Source organism: Cupressus sempervirens, chromosome 9 (assembly GCF_028749045.1).
Source record: "Cupressus sempervirens isolate cs-2001-9-10 chromosome 9, ASM2874904v1, whole genome shotgun sequence".
Lineage (NCBI taxonomy): Eukaryota > Viridiplantae > Streptophyta > Pinopsida > Cupressales > Cupressaceae > Cupressus > Cupressus sempervirens.
Window position 1 is genome coordinate 398644205 of NC_143126.1, and position 8813 is coordinate 398653017.

Consider the following 8813-nt stretch of genomic DNA (forward strand, 5'->3'; position numbering starts at 1 on the left):
CCAAAGGATTTTCTTGTTTTGGCATATAAAGCATAATTATTTTACCTATTGATTCTAGCCAACTGAGGTGATGAATATTGGTTATTCTAATTTGTATCTGAGCTGACATGACAATTTGAAATGTATAAGTAGAAGATCAAGTTGTGATTTCAAGTGTGTGGTGTGTGCAAGTTGAATAAATTGAAAGAGATAAGAAAAGGAAGTGAACTTGAAGGATAAAGAGATATCCTAGTGGTGTTGAAAAGTATTATTCAATTAGGAGGGATCAAGTATGAATTAGAGTAGATATATGCAATCAGCAATTCAGTTGCATCACAATCAGGTCATTTCATTGTTACTCTCCAACCATTGTAGCAATTATTTAAAATCTCTTAACAAAGTTGGTTTAACTGCCATTTGTAAATCCTCTAACAAGGTGGCAATTTCTTTGAGTTGTTTCAAGACCTTTTGCAAGGCCACTCCTAATAGGGTGATTAAATCCTTTAACAGGGTCACACCTAATAGTGTATTTTGTAACCTTTAACAGGGTTGGCTCCTAACAAGGCTCACTTTAGAAGAGTAAAAAATAGTAACTAGTTACATTGGTGGTTTTTCCTAAATTGGGTTTCTACATTAAATCTAGGCGTCTCATGTGTTCATGTTATTTCTTTCATTCTTACAAGAAATTACTAATAACATCTTAAGATTTACTAAAGTAATTCACACTCTGCATTTACCAAATTACAACATTTTCTATGTGTTTACCGAGTATCAACAAGAACTAGTTTTATCAGTTTGAATTTTATAGTTGAAATCCAATGGATCTATGATTTATTTTAGTGGTAACTGATTCAACCCCCCACCCCAACTATCAGTTCCTCCTCTTATATTTCCAACAAGTATGTGTCGAGCATTAGAATCTAGTTAATGTCGAGTGTCAACATTATGAGAAAGATCATGGATTCAATGAATCTTAGCTGACAAGTTTGATTTCTTAGATTGTGTGAACTGTGTGGAAGATATGATTGATGATGTTGGAATATCTTATTGGAAAGAATGCTTCTAAGAGAGTTGGGGGGGGGTGAATCAGAAGTACTAGCTTTCTAATAGTTTCAAATCCTTAATAACATATCTTTGAAATGAACATGCATGCATATAAAAATTAAGCAATCATGAGAAACAAATATGCATCACCACATAACACTTGAGATTTTGGTGACCTAGAAACCCTCCAAAAATAAGAAGGTAAAACTGGGGTGAGGATGATACCCACAAAATCACTGGAATAATAATGTTTGACCACTTCTGATGGTCTACCTTGTTAAAGGCCTGCCTTGTCAAAGGATTTACACTATATCAATAGTGACCTGGTTAAAGGATTTACAAACACTGTACATGAAGTGTTACCCTATCAAAGGATTTAGTTACCTAGTTAAAGGATCTACAAAATAGCGGCTAAGCTAACCTATCACCATAGGGTTTTCTTTCTAATACAATTGCTGGAGAGTATTAGGTATAATAAACCTGATAGCTTACAATCCTTCAATTGCTAAAAACAGACACTTGATCTTCTTTCTCTGATCTTGATCCTTTATGATTTGATACTTTTTTCTCTAAAAATTAGTTTTCCTTACACACCCTTGTCCATCCACTTCCATGCAATGAGATTTTGTCTTCCTTGTAAAGACACTCAAATACTTAGGGTTAGTTATGGATCTATGATCCATATTGAATCTCTGTTTCTCATGTATTCCTTGCACTTTTATCATTAGTTGCATGCCTTCTCCATTTTTCTTATTGGATGCATGAAGATTGCATAGGAAATATAAATGATTTGATCTTATCACTTAAATCCTTCAAGATTCGTCATATGTCGGCTATGAAAATAGTTTTCATCTGAGTTTGTGAAGTTTCAAACTCATATACTAATTTTGAGGTACTCGGCACTTACTGCTTCCTAATGCTCAACACCTTCTGTAACTTGGTTCTTGTATATGCTCGGCATCCTTTATGTAACTCGACTCTTGTATATTGCTCGGTACTTAGACCATGCTCAATTTCTGCAGTCACTTGGCACTTGATCTTCACTCGGCACCTGAAGACTACTCAACACCTGAAGATCACACAACACCTGATGAATTTCTTGATTTGGCACACGCTATGGTTTAGCATATAGAGTATAGTTGGCTTCAATGTAGAAAGTGGTTAAGTGTGTTGGCACTCAAGTGTCAAAACCATTTTTAGACTAATAATCTTCCCCTTTGACATGATTGTCAAAAACACTTAACTAAGCAATATTTATCTAATCTTATGAGTACGTTTACTGATCTACTTGGTATATATACAAAGGTTTAACAAAAAATTTGTAACTTTGTAGCTTACAATATATATACCTTAAAATTATTATAACTCTTATAACTCCCCCTAAGTTGATCATGCTTATAACTCCCCCTGAGTTGATCATGCCAATGTCTTGTACTGTTATGCCTAATGTTCTTTTTAATATATCTTCACAATATTATCTCCCTCTTAGAATATTATCTCCCCCTTTTTGATACTGATTTCAAAGGGTCCTAAATAGTAATGCCATGCTTGGCCAAAAATGTCTTGTTTACCTCAATAAGTATTTGGAGAGCTGCATCCCAGTTATTTAAGGCAATATCCAATGAATTTTGTTGGATTGCAAGCTCTTCTATGAGATCAACAAGTCCTTCATGTGTAGAAATATTTGGATCCTTCTTCAGGACTATTTCTGCATACATTTTCTCATTGTGCAATATTTCTAAGTGAGGAGTAATGGAGGCTTGAATTTGCATCAGCTTTTCTTTTATAGTGGCCTCTTCTATTGATAATGCAGCTAGTTCCCTCTGAGTGTGTAATGTTTGAGCAAATTTCTTTTCACTCTGTGTAGGGTCTGAGGGTATTTGTGTGTTGGAGAGCTTTAATTTACTCTCAAGGTTCAAAATTTTCTGATTTATTTCTTGTGTGAACCTGGAAAAATCACACAATTTGCTATAAAGGGAAAATATGTTCCCTAATACACTTTTTACATTTTTCAATTTCTTGGCTAGGTTAACCTATCCCAAAATTATATTATTGGCTATTTTCTAATTGACTTTTCCTACAAACTTCTTTTCTAACCATTCCATTAGTTTTACATTAGTATCATGGTCTTCATTATTTACTTGGTCAACTATATCAGATAATTGCTCAAGTATTGGCCTGTTTGCATCTAGAGGTTGAAGACTAAACGCATCCATGAATATATCTTTTATTTCATTCATTGTCTATTTGTATTTTTAGTCTTTCCTCATTGCCTCTTGTCTCCTTCTCTTATCCAATTCACTCTCTATTTCATTCATCTTTTCCTCATTTAGAGTGCTTGAATCATAATAGGGTATTTTGATTTCTTCATCAAGCTCAGGAATACCATAATGGATGATCCTGGCTACCCTAGTAGAACTTGAACTTGGTGTACTGACATGTAAGGTCATTGTTTTAGTACTCTGCTTATTACTGGATTTGGTGGGAGTTCCTATTTTAGGTAATTCAACCAAAGTTTGTATTGCAGACTCCTCTTTATTTTGAGTTTCTTCCTTATCCTCTTCTTCTTGCTTGTCTTCTTCTTCTTGTGTCACTGCTATTGTAGGAGTACTTGTTGTCTAAACTGTTGTTCCTATGACTACCTCTGTTGTTGCACTCAGCTCCTGATGAGTTTGAGTAACTAATCTTGGTGGTGACCAAGGTGGTAGAAATGTAAGCCCAGTAGTTTGAATGATTTGAGGTGGTTCTTTTGAAAACACCTTGGCTTCTTTGAGTTTATCTACTGACTTTTGAAGATTATCCACATTGACCAATATAGGACTTGTACACAATTGTGCTTGTAAAGTTGTTTGGTCAAGGATCTTAGTAAGATCCATTGTAGTTAATGGATTGATGTTTTGACATGTGGTGTTAACAACATCCTTAATCTTTATGATTTCTACAGGTGTGGTAGGTGAGTGAGGTAGGCTAGGAGGTGAAGGATGTGTGCCTTGCACATTTTACTATTCATCAATTCCTTTGTCTTCATCTTTTCCTTCCTCCTCTCTTTCTTTCTTATTTTCCTCTTCTTCAACCTTTTTCTCTTCTTCTATTTTCTCTTCTCTCCTCTTCCTTATTTCTTCGAGTTTAGCAGCAGCTTCCTCTTTGTATACCTCTTCAAAAACATCTTCAAATGTCTTGTACAAGTTTTTCCAAACTCTTGTTGTTCTCTGCACAACTTCTTCAATTTTTTTTTGCAGGATGGAGAATGCCCTATATTTAGGTGTAAACCTTTTGCTATGCCTTTTGACTACTTGAGTTACCTGTTCTTTTGTTAAATCAGAAATAGGTTTTCTAGGGTTGATTCCCTCATCTCTTTCTCCATCTTTAGCCAAAATGCCATCTATCTTCTATAGTTTTAGACAATTTCGTTGGCAATTGTCCATCTAGTTCAAGAGGTGTATACTTGAACTGTACCAATAATGCATAGACTGACTCTTCTATGCTATTTTGTTCTTCTTTACTAAACTTATTGAAATCAATCTTTTTCATTTCATTTAAGTCTCCATTCCTAATCTTCTTACATAATGTATCAATTGAAGATTTAGGAGGACTTACCTTTTCAGTCTGATCTTCTTCATCAGTATCAGGTTAGGCCACATATCTTTTCCTTTTCTTTGGCTCTTCCTGTGCCTTTATGTTTTTCTTCTTTGTGGCTTCCTCTTTAGCCTTTTGAGTAGAGGCCCTTGTTGTAGGTCTAGTTGTTGGCTTCTTAGGCATTTGCACGGTAGATTTCTTTGGTGAAGGCTGAGAAGCAGGAGGTGTCTTTGTTTTCCTTTTGATGACTCTGCCTCTGATGGGTGCTTCCTTGGTTTGTGCTTCCTTGGCACTCTCATCTTTCTCAAGTGGCTCTTGTACTGGCTCACCTTCTTCTTCTCCTTCACTAATCTCTTCATCTTTACTTTCTACACTTGATTATCCAACACCAAATTTCTTCTTTATTTGCTTTACCAGGTTGTCCTTTTTCTTTACTGCTGATGCTATCTTGAGTTCTATAACAACTATTGATTTTACAATGTCATATGTTCCACATGCCTTGGAAAATTTGTCCATTTCCTCTGCAAGTAAAGTTGTGATGGCTGCAGAAGCTTGATCAACATCAAGCTCATATCCCAATGGTCTAAGCCATCTTTTTCTTGGAAGGACTGCTTGAATGTAAGTGTAATCAATATCAACAAGAAAACATATGTCATTTATATGCTTTTCTACCAGTGAAACTGGTATTCTCATTCTGTTCTTCATTGCATTTTTGAAATCCTCAAAATAGATAGACATTTGATCATCAAAGCTATCTCCCATTTGTGAAATGAAATCATTAATTTGATCAACAATGGTTTATTTCTAACTCCAGTTGACTTTTCCAAATGAAGGGAATTCCTTCATTATATAGAAGAACATACAAACCAACACTGAACCAAATTTACACTATGCTCCCTTGGACTTTCTAATAGCTCCAAGATTTTCATTGATCTATTGCAACAAGAGCCTTGCAAGGTCATAAGTGTGGTCTTTCTTTACAAGTTTATGTGCCACATCTACTGCTGTGCAGGGTACACTGTTTAACCTGCTGGATTGGTAAAACTTATGTGATATGATCCTTACAGCAAAGTCTAGAAGGGGATCAGTTATGGTGTCTATAGTCATGCCTCTATTGTTCCACTTTGCACCTGTGTTCTTCTCAAGTGTTTCCTTCTTTTCACTTCTCAAAGTCTTTGGCTGATCTAGGGTTGGAAAACCAGTAACCCTATGAACCATCTTCTTAGTAATCTTGACTTGCCCTTGTTCTAACCAGAATGATCCATCATGAATTCTGCTGAGTATAATGCATATCCACTCATTTTTTAATACAATTGGAAAAACTAGGGCTTTGGTTAAACCCTTCTTTTCTGTGACAAAAATATCATCTTTCAGAATACCATTTTCATAGAGTTTGTCATAGGCATTAAAATTTTCCAAATCTCCTATGGCTCCTATTTTACAATTATAGCATTTTCGCACATCCTGAACCATAACAACTTTTTCAAGGATGACAGATAGGGCACCAGCGGGATCATTTTTGTATGCAACCTCTGGTATAGGTCTAAAATCAAGTTGCTTTACTTCGTTGCTAACAAGTTGAATCTCATGGCTCATTTTCTCTTGGGTCATTTTTGAACTAGATGCCATTTATATCCAAACTAGGTTTTTAATGATTAAAGTAAATTTCTCAAACTATAAAACTCGACACTTGAAGGAAATACCTGGATAGATACTTAAATCACTTGGGTAGATGCTGAATTGCTACAAATCACTGGTTGAAAGCTTTAAAGTTTCTCAGTTGTGCTCAAGGAAATCATTCTTCATTTTAATGGCTCAAGAATGAATTAATTTTTACTTTTAAACGGCAAAAGAAATTTTTGCATTTAATGCATTTTAGTACCTACACCTATCACTCAGCTTTCAAATGTTTTTCAACTCAGCTTCTACTCAGCAGCTATACTCAGCATCTACTTACTTTATTGACAACTCGGCATCCAAAGTAGTTTCACTCAACATCCAAAGACAACTCGGCATCATTGTTCAAGTTTAGTCTTAGCATCTTATCTTATGCTTATTTCTTCATTTTAGTGCTTCTTTGTCTTGGGACTGATGTATGATACAACTTTGTGTATCAGTCCCATATATCTCTCTTATGCTTAGATTGATGAAGTGTGATCACTTGACCCATTAGGTGAAGTGATCCCTTTGCTTGATGTACTGCACTCATCTTTCTTCTTTCAAGTTTTATTCATTTGTCCTCTTATGACATCAATCTTTTCTTTTCCTTTGTTGGCTTCAGTATTTGGTGCTTTGGACCTTGTAGGATAGTTTTTCACTACTACATTTAACATCATTTTTTCGACCAAAAATTTTGACCATCAACTAAATAAATTTAGGGTGGTCAAAATGTAAAGGCAAAAATTTCATTTTTTTACATATAAGACCTATGTTGGTCAAAATTTCAACCAACACAGAGCTTATATATCCACAAAGTTCAAAAAACATTTGCCCAATTACGTTTTTCATGCCCGATTTCATTTGAAATTTTTGGAGCATTTTTGCATGGTTATCTTTGCATTTTTGCATGGTTTTCTCTAAGCCCAGTTTCATTTTAGGTTTTCTCCACCCACTTAATTAATGATGCCTACTAGCCTTCTGAATAATATGAAAGGGGGCCCTGCATTTGCATCAATATAGGGGGGCCAGAATAGTAGTTCAAAACTCTCAATATTGTCTTTCTTTCATTCTTCCTGATGTGCTCGACTTCAAAAGTTGTTCCATTCACAACCTCCAATCACACCTGCATCTCCTGTGGTCGAGGAGAGAGATTTCTCTTCGAGCATATTTCCATAGGTACCTGTGTATTTTTTTTGTAGGTTTTTATGATAATATTGAAGATGGAAGTGAATACTATTACTATCATTATTATTTTTTATGCCAAAGTTCAGCCATTGTCGTGTAATATAAATGGGAGAGTCTCCGCTCAAGTGTTTTTTCACAGTGATGTTTTGATGATAAGTGTTAAAAAGAGTCTAGCTGCAAAAAGAATGTAATGTACTTGTTGTTTCATTTTATTGAAAGTGTGTAGATGCAGATTTATCATTTGGAATGTTGGTCTATTGTAACAACTATTATACTTTTTGTTATAGCAATGAAAGAAAAGAAAGGAAATGTATATGCAGAAGTTGTAGTTGTAAAAGCTTAGAAGAAATAATAATGACAATTTTTTTGTTTTATAAATATAGTTGTTTTGGTATCATATTTTTCTTGTATTTTTGTTTTAATAATACATAATTATATTGTATCATTTAGACAACAGTTTCATATTCAAAAAAAGAACAAAAAGAAAAAAAAAATTGAGTGTGTTTCTCTCTTCAACTCTAGAACATTCAACTTAAACATCAACACATAAAGATAATAATTTGAAATTTGGTGTGTTTAGTGCTTGGAGTTGTACCCTCAATACCTAGGCCATGTGGGCTATAAAACATGATATTCATGTGATTCTATGTTAGATGATGATGATGATAATGAATAATCACCATCTACTACTAGCTCATGTAGTGATAAAAGGTCTTCAATGCACTTCTAACTACAAGTATGCCATGGAAAACATGTGATGGAGATGACTCCTCAAACTAATAGACTATCATGGAAATTTTTTGATGAAGATGACACCTACAAATATTGGACTATCTTCAAAAACTTATGATGAAGATAGCACCTAAATTTACTAGACTATAATTGAATTGATGTACTTTGGATCCTTCACCGAAAGTCTCTGTCATTTTGTTAGAAGATGATTTATCTTCTAGTTCAACCAAAAGAATCTCTCTCCTATATTTCAACATTACATTTAATTATTGCATTGCAATTAGGTCTTCCTACAAGGGTTTCCATTTGGATGAATAACAAGCTTGTTGGTGTTTTAAAACTACTAAGCAACAAAATGCTTAATACCAAAATGACAATACTCACATAGTCTAAAGACTAGCCAATTCTTATTATCAATTGTATATGCACACCATTTGGGCCAAACTTATAGAAAACCAAGGGTGGTTTTCTACTCTTTTGGCTCTGCAATACCAGGGTGGGTATACCCAGGGATGATACAAGACTGGGAAAACTATATGAGAATTATCTTAGTTTCATTCTGATTCTCATCTCAAATTCTCCAATACATGTACAATTCTTGATACTTTAATAAAAACATCCCATATAACAGATATGGC